The following is a 15,705-nucleotide window of genomic DNA, read 5'->3' on the forward strand; positions in this document are numbered from 1 at the left end:
ACAGGAAATGATGTTGTGTCTCTTGGCAGGCAGTCAGGAAGAGCTCGACGGAGGAGGCTCACCTACATTTGGATACAGGACGGCTTTTTGTCTTCGCCTTTAAAGAGCAAGCCCCTGCTGAATGCGAGATAAAAATAAGTGCGCCGCTCTCGGGGTTCATCTCAACCGCTCGAGAACACTTGATGGAAAATGTGAAAGCTTGCATGGGTAAATACCGTTTCCACCTTCCCTTCAGATTAAATAAGAACAAGCGGTCTAATGGCAGCCGTAAATCACCGCGAAACAGCCTTGGCAAAATAGACTGGAACTAAAAAAGGAAACGAGAGGGGAGGAAAGAAAAAAAAGAGCAATTTGTTGTTCATTTGTTGATGGTAACTATCGCAACCTGATCTCTCCTCTCTCTCTCTCTCACACACACACACACACACTTCCTCAGTGAAAATAGTAGAGCTTTATTGTTATGAACAGGCCTACTATAGCACACTCTCATCCAGCCATGATCTGCATCCCTTTGAATTACTGAAGAAAAGGAAATGCAGCGTTGTTGAAAAGCCCTCTCTCTCTCTCTCTCTCTCTCTCTCTCTTTCCCCTTCTCTGTCTTCTCTGTTCTTGCTGTTTCTGCACCTGACTGCTCTTGTTTCTGCCGTTTCTGTTCGTCTCCTCGTGCTGCAGCAGCCTCGGGCTCTTTGAAAGTTGTCGGGGTGAACTCCGGGTCATGAGAAACTGAGGTCGAGGCTGGAGCGGAGCTGTGTTTTCCAGAAAGGCGGGCGTCAAGCGGCGCGTGTGTGACCGAGGATGAGGTGGCTGCTACATGACTGGAAGATTTTGGTACACACACATTGAGATTGATAACACATATACGCCTTCCATACCACCTTAAAACACTGCTGTCTGGGACTTGTCTGCAGTGTAAATGGGTCACACTTACATGGGACATGCTCTACGGCTTAGGTCGAATATCTCAGTGGTTTTCAAACGTTTTTTCAATAATGTACCCCCTTTTAACCCTATAAAGCCATTTGTATCATATATGATACACATTTTCAATTCCGTTTTTCGTTTTCAGTTTAATCAATACTTTAACCAAAATACTGTTGTATACCTTTGAACACTTCCCCTGTTCACTCTGGACCATACCATTGGCACTTCAAGTACATATCATATATCATACACCAGAAAGGTCGTGTAATAACATATTTTTTTATTTTTCTTTTTTTATATGTATTTTGTTATAGGACTAAATAAAGGGTTCAGTTTCAAAAAATTGGAATTTTCTGCCAATTCTTTCATAGTTCAGGCTTTATAGGATTAAATGTTTTTTTTTTTTTCAACCAAGTACTCCTTGACTAGTGCAACAACAATAAAAAAAAAAAAAAGTCCATACAAAGAGGTGCGATACAGCTCCATCAGTGTCTAAAGCAACAACCTGACACTGACGACATTTTGTTGTTTCTGTGTTTACTTCTTTTTCTCCTCTTTCTCCTTGTTTTCAGCTTTATCGCTGCTACATTTCAACCACGAATCCATTTTCTGGATTTTTGTCTTGGCTTCTTGGTCAAAGTGAACAAACATCCTCGCTTGACAACCACAGCAGCAGATTTAAACCACAAACACACACACACACCTGACACCTCCAGGAAACCCATAGGAGGGAATCCTGAATATAAAACATGGTTTATCAAACTTACATTTACATTGTTACATTGAACTTATTATAGCACAGGCTACTTATTTTAGGAATTATGCAAGACTGATATATAAAAAAAAAAAAAAAAAAAAGACTCACTTGCCACCCGCAGTACCCCAACGTACCCCCATTTGACAACCACTGTACTGGGTTAACCTAAGTGTAACTTTAACATTTGTAATATGATAAATTACCAATAAATCGCCGTCCAATGACTGCAGAGCATCAGAGAGAACAGTGAAATATACGAGCCAGACTTTTGCTAATGTAAATGGCGTCAGACCCCTTTTTTCTAAGTTGTTAGTCCCTAGTAATAATAGTAATAATGATGGGGATGATACTACCACTACTACCACTAATAATAATAATAAATAATGATGATGAAATAGTAAAACCCTCTTACTTGGTGGTTTTAAAAACTGTTAGTCCCATAATGCTGATACCCTCTGGTTCGGTACAAACTCGGCTGCTGCTATCTTGTATCATAAAGTCACTTTAACAGGATATGCTTCCGCTCAGAAGCCCTAAACACCAGAAGAGACAAAGTCATAAATTCAGACGTTTATTGGAAATGTGTGCAGGATCACAGCAAATGTCAACAAATGATTATCAACTAAAGGAACATTTTCTAAAAAGTGTTTCTAAATAGTTATTATTGAAAATGACAAATGATGCCCCACGGGATTAGACTTAAAGCTGAGAGTGAATATTTTCTTTGTCCTGTGCACTGAAGATCGACAACGCTAAATGCATGAGGGAGTGAGCGCTCTGTGAAAAATGCAGCGGCAGCTTTCATGCCTCCAGTGGGCCCGTCCTCTCTCTCGCCACGAGCTCCTGACCTCAGAGTGATATGCTAATGAACTTGGTTTTGACGAGAGCCGACGGTGAGGGTGGGGCGGGATGGGAACTCGCCTCCTGCCAAAAGTGTGTGTGTGTGTGTGTGTGTGTGTGTGTGTTTGACTTTGGACTGCCTAAAAAACACATTCTCCTCCTCTTTCAAACTCTCCTTTGACCCCTGTGTCTTTATTTAAACCACATCGACACACAAATACACACAGTTTCCCAGTGTAAACAGCCATCCTGTGGTGCTTAAATCACACACTGGAGCTGCAGCGGAGAGATTCCTCCTGAAAACTGAGAGTCTGTCCCGACGGCTGATTATTATTATTATCATTATTATTATTTAGGCGTCAGATATGATCACAGGCAGGAAATGTCCTCTGCTCAGAATGAGGTGATGAATCAGAGCAGAGAAGTGACAAGCAAAATTATGTCCCAAACAGCAGCAAGTGAGCGCTCCGTCCACAGAAAACTGCACTAAACAGCTCTTCAACTGCAGTTGGGCCTCTTTATTAATTAACGTAAAACTAAACTTTTTAAAAACATTTTTTAAAAAGCAATGCAACACTTGCAGCTCATCAGGAAACTGGATTCACATGGTATAAGCCAGGGAATTTAACTGTTTCCAGAAGTCTTGTGGAAAGTGTGTTTTAGCTTTTAATACGTGGACACGGTGTGGCCATCTGGGGTCCAAGAACAAAAATAGACGCTCCAGAATTATAAATATGGCCGAGACAGTTGGGATGTTTATATAAAATGCAGGTGAAACAAAAAGCTGGAAATATTGTGTGTGATCCCGTTCCTCCCCTCTTTAAAGAATTCATGAAGACGCTGTGGAGCCGCTGCAGCAAACAAGAACGTCTACAAAAAGTCTTTTGTCATACCAAATGCAATAACTCTGCTGAACCGGTAAACACCCTTCACACTGGAATCCATGTCCGTTATTGCTCTTTATACTATGCATGTAGTTTTTTTTTTTTTTTTTTTTTTAAGTAATTTATAAATTTATTGTGATTTACTGCTCTGTGATTTTTTTTTTAGTCAACTTGTGAAGCCGCGGGCAAATTTAAAAATCTGAGGACAATAAAAGATTATCTATCGTATTTATCTACTTCCAGACTTTCAAGTCCTCAGAATTCAAAGGCTTAACCTCTGGCTGCCATTTGCAATTCAGTTTTTATGTGATCACAGCCTCCAGTTTTCAGTTTGCATAGAGTCATTAGGCCAAGTGTTCAGGTAGTGAGAGTGACAGTGTTTACATGAACTGCAATATTCCAGCGTTGATGCAGTCACAACAGCATTAGACAGCAGGTTCTGATTGCCTTTACCTGAACGAGGCCACAGTCATAGTTTGCATTACTTAAAGGCTGATTTCTGCTCGCTACAGTGTCCACAGTGCAAATGGCAGAATGACGTCATTACAGCCTGAATGTTGCTGAACAGGGGTCAAAATGGAGCTCTGTCACCATGCCATGAGCGCTGTGAACACAAAACGGAGCCGAAATCAGGCTAAACTCGTAGTGTATTCTGATTTTCGTCAGACTAGTGAGGGCCATTTTTGGAGTTTTCTGTGCAGTTTGTCTCACCTAACAACAAACCAGCTGCCTGTCGATGTGACGTGATAAAAGATGACCTAGCACACCGTTACCTGCCTCGTTGCCAGCTCTGATGAGTCACTGCAACGGTTTTTCAGAAACAAGCTACTTAATTAAAATGAATTGATGCGATTATGTGTTAACAACGTTCACATATGTTTACATGTATTTACTGAAAATGTTAGATGTTTGTGATTTTTCACAAATGTTTGCATCTGAAAAAATGTTTTACTTTTGTACATTTTTGGTAGCATAGCTGGACACAGTTTTTTTTTTTTTTTTTTTTTTCAAAATCACTACTTGTTTTAAAAAGGAAACTTCTTCTCTGAGGAAGACTGACCCACAACCCTAAGAAATTGTACTTTCTTTCCAGAAATGCCATAGCAAACTCCTTTGCATTTAAAACAGAGCCTAAACCTGCAGCTTATAATCTGAATATCTAGAATAAGGCCAATATTCTGATCACTTAGCTCATGTCCTCTGCTGTTTAAATTGTTCATATTTCTATTTTTTTAATTCCTTGTTTATAGTGTTTATATTGCTTACTGCTATTTATCATCTGTGTATGCTGTATATTTCTTCTAAATTTGCACACTGACCTACATCTATGCACATTTTATACACCTATGCACACGTTTTTTTTGCACATTGTTTTTTGCACACTGTTGCACCTAGATCTCTAGTGTGCTGTACTTAGATCTTATTCTTTATTTTTTATTTATTTAATCTTGTAATCTGTGGATACTGCTGAAAAACTGCGAATTTCCTTCAGGATGAATAAAGTATCTATCTATCTATCTATCTATCTATCTATCTATCTATCTATCTATCTATCATGTAAATACAATCAAAATCCAGATTTTAATTCCTGTGCTTCCAGTCATAAGTCTACCTTTCTAACCTTGACCTTTAACCTTTCGAATAAACAAACCTGGCGTACTCATGGTAAGAGAAAGATACGCAGATGAAGAGGGAGATGAGACGAATACACACACACACACACACACACACACACACACAGCTACAGTTGTTTCTCGGGGACTCTCACTGCAGCTTCCCTCGCTCTAACTTCCCCCTCCTTGTTATTGTCTGGAACGAGATAACGTCTCATTTAGCTGTCACCGCGCCGCACTCGCTGTTCCTCCAAAATTACACACCTGCACTGAGAAGCTCACTGCACCAACAGTCGCAGTCAGCGGCACAAACAGAAACTGAAAGCATTTGGATACAATATTACACCCACATGCCATTACCATACTGTCACTGCTGTGGCTTTGTGTTGTTGTTTTTTTTCACCTTTGCACAACAGGGGTCTGCCATTGCTTTTTGATTAAGAACAAATGCTAGTCTGCCTCTGACAAGCTATCCATCATGACTTTTTTTTTATTTTTTTTTTTATGATTATTATGATTGTGGCTGCAGGCACCTTGTATATGCCAGCTTATAACTCCTGTATTTTTAATGTGGAAAAATGACAACGGGGTTATGGAAAATGAAGCTGAATCAAAGACCAAACACAACAAGAGTGCAACTACGCTTGGAAAGTGATTAGGCCTATATCTGCAACAAATTCATGCACGACAAGGAAATGACGGCACTGCAAAAACTTCTTTTCCCCCCTCAGTTTTACCTTTTTTTTTTTTTTTTTTTAAATGTGTGCCGGTGTGTTTTGGCAAGAGCCTTCCTCAGAACATCCTGAGGCATGAGACAGAGCCACATTTTTCTATGCATGTGTTTTGTTAATCATCCACACCTGTGTGTGAGTGCTGCTATAAAATTATTAACAGTACATCTGACAGAGAGCATCACAAAATAACGCTTATGTCTACACCTGCGGGCTGGTCTTACTGTACAGTCAGAGGTAATTACCTTTGATCCTCAAGCATCAGCAACATATCCAATGCATGAACAGGTAGAGTCACCCACTCACCTGGCCCCGGGGTCAGCGCAGACAGGCCACCGATGCTGCAAATTAAGAAAAAAACAGCATTATATCCCCCAAAGAACAGCTTTTTGAATGTAAATTTGAATAAGAATTAATAGAGATCTATATGAAAGCTTTTGAACTGATCAAATGCTTTTAAAGTCGTCAAAGGGATGTAATGTCACATAACAAAAAAAAACAACAACAAGTGAATAGCAAGCAACAACATTCCTTTTAACGTCTGAATTTGGCCCCCTAGTGGTTTGGAGGCCCCTAAACGAGCCCTCATGCCACTTAGTGCAAGAAACAGCCGTGCACATCAGGCTCCTTGGGGCAAAATCACTTCATATGGAGGGGCTAATGAACAACATTGTAGCTCTAAAACATGAAAAAGATAAAACCCTGCTATAGACTTTGCCTTGAATTAGGTGCAATGAAAGAACAGAGAGACCCACTTCAGGAGTCATGCAGTTTTCATATTTTTCTGGTGTATATGCTCTCATTAAACTCATTTCACTCTCAGCAGCGATCACGCACAAAAAAGACATGGATCCATAGGTAAGTTTTCATTTTTTTTTTTTTCCCCACTGAGGTCTTCACTGTTTGGCTTTAACTAATGAGGGTGATTCTATAAAAATAAAAAATAAATGATGTTGCTTTGATAAAGACGCTGAAGATGCTCAGCAAGCACAGCTGTGTCGGGAAGGAGTGTGAAGCGAGTTGCTCTGTGTACCACTGAAGAAAATTACCACTCTAATGTGTCACCTCTGTGTATTATTAGGCTATACATAGTCTACACCAGCAATTAGCTCAGCAAGCTAATGGCACAGGCTGATGGGAGCCGGGATCTGTTCCCATCTGCTGCAGATTTTTATTTATTTACTTCACCCGTGTTTGTGTGTGTGCGTGTGTGTGTGGGTGTGTGATGCCTCCAGCCGTGTCTGTTCTGCATGTATTCCTGATTATGCAAGAATCAACACACTTGTCTACATGTTGCTAGCATCAAAAGGCAGGGTACATCAGTGACTCCGACACTTCACAGCGCTTTCAATTCAAAAGGCTGTAACCTCTGAAACCCAGAAGTCTTTTTTTTTTTTTTATCTCACACTTAAGAGTCTCTCACACTTTGCTCAATAATGCATCACACATCAGCTCCCTCTCCTCTGGCATCTCCAGCTTGTTAAAGGAGAGTCCCTTTGGTTTCCAGCGAGCCCTTATCTTGATTATTGATAGCTCTAGAGAACGAAGGGAGATTCTGCGGGTTCTGATTATTTTTGCTTCAGCCGCCTCTTGTGCTAGATTTGATCGTGACCCTCGTGCCCTGTTGAGGTGTTTTCATGGGGGGGATTACATGGCTGTCGCATATCTCAGGGCGGTGAAACCTGCTCAGAGACCGTGCAAAAACTCTGGTTCTGATTAAAAATGTGAAAATCATCCAAATGCGGTGTCGCCACATTAAAGCATCCCTCATCGCCGGCTCCAGCGCTGCGCCTAATGAGGATGGATGGAGACAGGTCTGATGTAGCATGCTTAATTGAAACAAAGTAAGATTGTCTAACTTTTTTTTTTTTTGTTTCTTTTTCTCCCCTGAAACCAATTAAGAGATTTTTTTTTTTTTTTAAAGGGAACATTACATTTTCAACTACATCAAAAAACGGCAAAATTAATCTTGTCATTTTGGCTCTCTGGGGGGGAAAACACAGCTGCAATTTTGGCATTTTTATCATTGTCTAAATAGAGTTGGAAGTCTGCATGGTGATTTTTGATTTCATGATCCTCGGGTGCTTTTTAACCTGTCAAAATTCCCATCGTGTAATTTCAGAAATCCACAGTCATCAGTGAGAAAATGAGCATTCATTTCTGATTCACGGTTTTTCCCAGCCAGCAACAGCAATTGCGTTTTGATCCTCACAACTGAGCGCTTGTCCAAACCCTTTTTTTTTTCATCTTTGTTTCCTTCTCTCTTCGCTCTCTTTTGCCTGCATAATATAACCGGGGACATCCCGTACACGGAGAGCCACCGCATCATCGCCGCTTAATTCGTTTAACAAGGACACGAGGAGCCGGTGATTCCAGAGACGCTCACTCGAATCCCCCTGGCAGTTGAGCGGCTCGTGTTGTTGGCAGGGCTCCCGAGGCCCTCGCCAAGGCGCAGACGACGGAGCCAGGCTTTGAAAACAGCAGATCAAACATCTTCTGTGTTTTTCTGGCAAATGGATAAAATCACTCGCACGTCCCGAGGGGGTCCGCTCGTTTAAATTGATCCCAACGAGACGGGCAAAGGTTCACGGAGGCTGAGAGACACGGACGCCCCGCGAACACTCGGCCGCTGGAGACGAGTGTCAGATAATACTGACCTCGTAACAAGAGGGAAGACTCTCTCTCTCTCTCTCTCTCTCTCTGTGTGTGTCTCATGTCTGCTGCTGATGCCAAGTTGACAAGTATGTTGATTTCTGCTGTTATAGATTCTAAAATGTAGAGCTCTCTCTCTCTCTTCCTCGCTCTCTGTCTTTCCCCGTCCCATTTCTGCATTTACCCGCCGAGTGCTCTGATACATCCATTAGTATACCTTTTACTACCGGCTGCTCCATAAAAACAGGCTTTCCCATGACATTTTTCTCTGTCTCAACGTTCTCTCTGTTGTGACTGTGTTGTAATGTTTCCTCTCCGGGTTCACGGCACGGCCAAAAGTCAAAGTCGATGCAAGCCGGGCGAGCGCCTCAGTCAAGCCGACACCGTTAAAGTGAGTGTTGCTTTGATTTATTAACGTTTAAAATCTGATAACACGCCGGCTATGGCCTCATGCACTGGCAGTCCTGTTCTCCAACCAGTGAGTTAAATAATCTTTCTCTGGGCTTGATGCATGCAAAAGTGGGGTAGACTTGTACTCCCATCATGATAAACACAGTTAAAATGCCTGATCGATCGCTGAAATAGATGCCCCAAACTCAAACCCAACAAAACATGTGTTCACAGTGTGTCCGAACCCGACCCAAGCCCAAGATCAAAAATAAAACCCCAAGGATAAAATAGCTTAGATAACAACAGCCTGCATCCTCCACTGTGTATGTGCACATAAATAATGTCAAGGATGAAACAGATAATCTAAACCTTAAGTGTTAATCAGCCTAAAAACAGAAGATGAGACTGAATCCAGCCTGAAACGTCCCACAGGACTGATTTCACTTTTGGTTTTCACCACTTGTGCAAACTCTGACAGCATCTTAATGTAATATCGCTCAGGTGGATGCAATATTCAGATAACTGGCTTATTTATAGAAACAAGGATGCTTAATTTGCGGGACAGTAAAGGTGTTTGACCTAAATAAGAGAATAAAGGAAGAACTGACCCTAGAACAGTTCAACGTATTGTTAAAAACAGCTGATGGCGAAACAAGTCTTTTTGTCAATTCCAAGATGTGTATTTTTAAAGATTATTTTTATGGCATGTCTGCTTTATTTGACAGTCATGGTGGAGATAGAGGGGATGACATGCAGCAAAGGACCTGAGGTTGGATTTGAACCTTGGTTGCTGTGATTGGGACTAAGCCCTGGTATGTGCTCTTAACTGGTGAGCCACTGGGGCACCCCTTCGAGTCAGCTTTTGAGTTGCTGTAAGGTTTATTTTTTCACTTTGAGAGAGCCAGGCTAATGACTCCCATAGACTTCAAGTCTTTACGCTAAGCTAACACAAAATGCTATCCACAGGAACCGAACCACTGCACGCACAGAGGTGAAAATGATGTCGAACATCTCGGTCTCAGTTTGGGAAAATGTATTTTGCCCAAAACATCGGAGTATTCCTTTAAGTGTCTGAGCCCAGTTTGTTTTCTGGTGGTCCATATTACTTATTCTAGCTGATACTGGGCCAAATGCAGACAAGGGGACAATGCAAACTCAGTGCCCTCCCCCTTCATCTACAAGCAGCTATGACAAAGTAACATAGCTCAAGTTATCAGGGCACACCACTGGAAAGCCGGTGATGCCTGATAACTTAATGTTAGGCCGTCCTGTAAGGCTCCTTTACACCAGAGACTTCTGCACACTTAGCACTAACTTGTGGTCATGATATAAAAAAAACAAACAAACATCAATTGTAGAAACAGTGATAAGCTTTAACCAGTTTGGTGCTTGCTAAACTGACTGACCTCGTGTTCACTTCACCTGCTGAGATAAAGTCCGAGTGCTGCAGCAATGTGGCTCTCAGCAGAGCCTCTTTATAGCTGCCTTTTCCTGTGACGGCGTATGACAAATACCACATAATGAAATTTTGTGGTGCCGGCTGACAGAGTGACTTACACCAGCTTCTGTTCTGCAGCTACAAATTCGGCTGTGTGCTGTGTCTTTCCCTCTTGGTGCTGTGTTTTCCCCAGCAATGCACAGGCGGCGACTGGCTCCATTTTGTCGTTGCCGGTAATTTTTCTTCCATTTTGGGTCCACGGACCGAGTCAGTTTTAGGACCGTTGGGAAATTAAGTTGCGTCAGAATTACTTAAAAACCTGACAGATTTGAAAATAGAAAATAGTAGTGTATTAACTGCAGGATTGAAAAAAAAAAAAAAATCACTCTTCCCTCCACTGTGTTTTGTAGAAAAATACACAGCCATCCTCCGGTTTCAGTCTCAACTCACTTGTTGAGGTTAATGCTACTGTGACGCCTTGGAATTAAAAGGTTTTATTTGCTTTCTGAGAGGTTTTGAGATATTGAGCTTCAAAGTTGATGTATCCCATGGAGCAAAACTGATACTCAGAGCAATTCTGTGTAGAAAAAAAACAAAATGCATAAGACTGCCACACCACACATAATGCTAATAAGTTGTCACAAAGGAAGAATATGCAAAATGCTCAGTTGTTGTTTGTCAATCTTTCTCTCTCAAACATCAATGCCAGGAAAGCAGCTGAATTGCAAAGCGAAGAAAAAAAAAAAAAAGAGTCTGGCGCTGCTGCTCATGTTGTTGAGGAAGAGCAAACCATGCAGGCACCTGCAGGAACAAGCTGCACTAAATGACAGCAATATTTACACGTACACAGGCTCCGTCCTCACTCTGCCACAATAGCGAACAGATGCAGTGTGAAGGTAGAAACACATAAACATCACTTCCTTCAAGATCTCGTCCGTGTTCGCCTTTTTCTCCTTTTTTTTTCCCGCCTTTGTTTTCTCAGAGTGATGCCAGCAGCACACACACAGCGCGTCGTGAAAAGCCATGATGGAAAATGTTGTGGTCGACAGCGCAGAGCTCTCCTCCCTGATGCTCAGTCGTAAAAGCGAACTCATGATTCTGCACCAAAACAGCGTCACAGTTTCACCGTTCGGCACATGAGGTAATACTTTATCTGGACTGTCCAATCAAATATCAACTTTTTATCAGATTAGTCAAATTAGCCCAAACTCTAACAGATACAAAGTGGAAAAGTTGACTAACAATCTGTTGATACTAAGCTGAATATTTACATTGGACATGTTGATATGGCATTAAAGGACCATACCGGTGATTTTGTATGTTTAGTGTAATATCAACAAAATGTATATATTTCATATTTCTGTTTATCTTCACCCAGAAACTTTCTTCACAGCAGAATTCCATCACCATAATAAAATTAGTTTTCCAAAAAGCAGCAGCACTGTTGGGTTTTGATGAATTCAATCGGTAGAAACTGGACTGAGTGAATCCGTGTCTCAGTCGAGGCTGGATATTGGGCCCCTAAAAAACGTGTTCCCAGGGGCCTCGCGGGACCTTGAGCCGGCCCCGGTCTCCGTCGGCGACGGTAACCAGGGAAACGCTTTACACAGCCAGTTATCAGTTCTGTGGTTTATAGATGTTGATGACCGCAGAGGCAGAACATCATCAGGTGGGCGTTTCAACCAAAAGTCCTCATTTGAAAATCAGAAGGTTTTGATGACATGTTGTGAAGTCCTTATTTTGCAAAGTAATAATTTGTAAAATCCTCAGAGACACTTGAACACAGAACCATAAATCAGCCTTAACAGACTACAATGCTAACAATGGGACTAAATGTGCGGTGTGCTCTGACTCTGCATAATCTTACTTAAATTGTCAATTCTAACATTGTAAAAGGCAAATTCTCTGCGTATTGTAGACTGCGTGTTAGACATAGAGTGGAAACATTTTGCGGTGAGTATGCAGGAAGAGGAGTGAGGAAAGCATTACTATGCACGAGACAGAGAAGTGGGGGTGTAGACTGGGAAATAGTATTTTATGGTAATTGTGCACAAAGTGCTGTTTCATGAGGTGAACAGTTAACTTCAGTTCATTTGCCGGGTTTCCTCCCACCTATTTTTGTGCAAATTTTTAACCTGCACATCAGACAACGTGAATGGTGGCACTTGGATTTTGCAAAAAAAAAAAAAACAAAAACACTTTACCTGAAGAAATGATGATGTAACAGCTGATAAAGATGCGAATAATTTGTCTTTTCTCTGCCAAATTTTCAAAAATAGGCTTTACGTATGTGCAAAATTTGCATGGAACGTAGCTAACATAGATGGGGAATATATCATGCAAATACGCAAAACTGTTGCAGGGTAATGGCCAGTTGTCAAATTCTCCTAGTCTCAGGGTGTGTGTGCGTGTGTGTGTGTGTGAGAGAGAAGCCTCTGGTCTCAGTATTGAGAGTCTGTGACAGCTGAAAGACTGAGTTCAAAGAAAGAGAGAGTAGTTAGATAATGGATCCTGAATAAAAAAAAAAAAAATGAAAGCGTGTGGGTGTCAGAAAGAGGATAATGTTTCATTATATAATTTCACCGTGAGAGGTGACAATGACAACACTTTAAAAAATGCCTGAATAACTCTCATTTGATGCAGATAAAGGACAAAGTTTTTCATGTGTCACTTGTAGGCTGGTGAGTGTTTTTGGGTGGAAGTGAAGGTGGTGTGTGTGTGTGTGTGTGTGTGTGTGTTGTGTGTGAGGAGGATGACTCAGGCAGCTGCAGGGGTTACCGTGACCTGCAGGCTGGAGGAGCGAACGTGGGACTGGATGGTTGCCAGCTCGACTCCCGGGACGGGCTGGGAAACTGCAGGTGGGGGAAATGAATGAGTAACACTTTCCCCTCCCTTAAGCAAGGCACTGAAGCCCCACCGGCTCCAGCCAAGCAGCTCAGTCCGTACAAAACATCGATTTGCGCCAATTAACCGTATTGCTTTTCTGATACGGCTCTTAAGTCAAAGTAATGGTATAAAATCTACTTGGGTAAAAGTTAAAACGTTGTTCATTTAAAACGTGGTGCGAGTAAAAGTGGCTGAGTTCGTTTTTAGAAAAGACTAAATGCTCCTCGTGATCTTTTCCAGGTAATTTTTAAAAGGACGAGAGCACAAAGTCCAAAGTCTCTGCAGAGGAAAAATGAGAAATGAGAAAATAAAGTCAGATTCCTCTTCTCTGCTGTGTACAAAAATGGAATTAGTTATTTTCTCTTTTAGAAAACAGAAGACACTGGAGAATACTCTAGTTTTTGGTAAGTATATGATTTTAATATTGTTTTTAGAGCCTGGTCTGGAGACCTGTGATTCACAGTCTGTTGGGACAGGGTTTCACACAGCATGCATTTAAAACCAGATAACCAAAAAAATCAGGCTGAATTGATGCTATACTGAGATCTAAATGGTTATTATAATTGTTTTGTACTGATTTCAGCTCTATATTTGGACAGGTTTCTGCATTGTATCTCCCTCAACTCATCATCAGACTGTTGAATAATGTTGAATAATATTGAAGAGAGCACTTGAGAAAATTAGCAATCCAGTCATTTCCTGGTGTTATTTCTCACTAAATTGCAAAAACATTGCAAAAAATGTCACCAGATTCTTTATTTGAATGTATTTGGCCACCTTTTTTTTTTTTTTTTTTGCAGAATAGAAATAAGCTTTGGGGTTTTATTTTGTCCCTCTAAAGTTTTTTTGTTTTTGAAATGACGGCACTGTTTGGTTAATTTAAGATGACTAACCCGTGTGTGAAGATGAAATTCTCAAACTGATGATCTATCCTGGGTGTTTTCCTGTCTTCCCCCCGAGTTCCCTCCCCCACCCGCCACACTCTCTTCCACTGGCAGGAGAGAATAATAAAAAGATAACACACATCTGGAGATGGACGAGTGTGTGTTCACCGTGCAACATGAACACACACACGTGCGCATTCAAGAGAGAGTGACAGAGAAAGTTGATCCGCTGCATATTAAACACATCAAAGCCCAAACGTCCCTCCTGTGGGCGGCTGGTGCTGTCTGACCATCCTCTGGTATTGTTAGCAGATAACACACACACACACACACACACACACACACACACACACACTAATATTGCCTTTTAAAACCACTCACCTCTCTCTCTTTCAACATGTCTGCTGAAATCAGGAGAGAGCAGAGAGCAGCAGGTCCAAACTTCAAAGCCTGTCTTACTTCTGCACTGATGATATTTGTCACTTTGAAGCAAATGTAAAAACTGAAATCACTCTCATCTTTAAAGGAAGAGCGGCGTGGCTCGCTGCCGCCAGCTTTGTCCTCTCACTCACTTTGCCAGCAGATAAAACAAATCAAATCGGGAGGCTGTGTGGCGGCTGCGTGTTTCCACCAGGTTTCCAGGACGTAGTTTGTTTTCACTCCCACAAAAAGACAAATAATTTTAGAGAGCAACAGCGATTTTTATATGCAGCTTGGAGGCCACTTTATGCCTTACAATACCAAGACTGTGGAGATTTTTAACATGGGGGGTGCCGGATGAGCAGACGCCCTTAACTCAGTGTGGAGGAGCAGATTCACTTGATTTTATTGACTGATTGATTTATATTATAAATTTTTCGTGCATCAACAGCAGCTCCGTTTTAACAGCACATAACAAAAAAAAAAAAAGACATTAGGACAAGATGCATACATTTACATACAGTACAATCACTGAGGACAATATTTAGTGCAGATATCAAGGCGCTTCAGTGTAGATTTGATCTGGGATTGTGCTCCTCTTTGAATTTTATGATTGACTGATACACAAAAGAGTTAAAATGTGTTAAAACATGGAGCCCAGTAGGGGAGCAAGGGGTACAACCTAACGTTTTAGGCCAAAGGCAAAAAAATGTAGGATATGTAGGAGATAGAGAACTCATTTTTTAATATAAGCAACATACACATCTCTGCTACAAATGAACACTTTAACTTTGTTTCTAGCACCTACCATTCCCGTGGAATTTCACTCTAAGTGGAAGAAGAGAAATGTTACAATTTACCCCACAGGTGGGGTAAATTGTAACGCAGGGAGTCTTAGTTGTAACACTTATAGAAAGGTTTGGTTTAACACAGTTTAATACAACTTTAATACATTCTACTGGGGGATACTGATTGTGTAGGCCATCAGTGGTGTATGCAGTTGTTTTTATTGCGGCGTAGTTGTAACACTGCGTTAAAAACCAACCCCACTGTGTAGTCACTGGTCTCAAACCTGACTAGCACTCGCTGTGAGTTAGCTAAATGTTTTGAATCAGTGCTATGTTTTAGGCAACATGATGCTTAATACGTTGATGTAAGGTTGGATTCGGTAATGCACACACACAGTTCAGTAGTCAAAAAATTAGAAAGGTAAAGAAATTCACTTATTTGGTGGTAAAACACACTTTTACACGTATCTCCTCAAAAAAAATTTGCACTGGGCTCTCTTA

Source organism: Myripristis murdjan, chromosome 17 (assembly GCF_902150065.1).
Source record: "Myripristis murdjan chromosome 17, fMyrMur1.1, whole genome shotgun sequence".
Classification (NCBI taxonomy): Eukaryota; Metazoa; Chordata; class Actinopteri; order Holocentriformes; family Holocentridae; genus Myripristis; species Myripristis murdjan.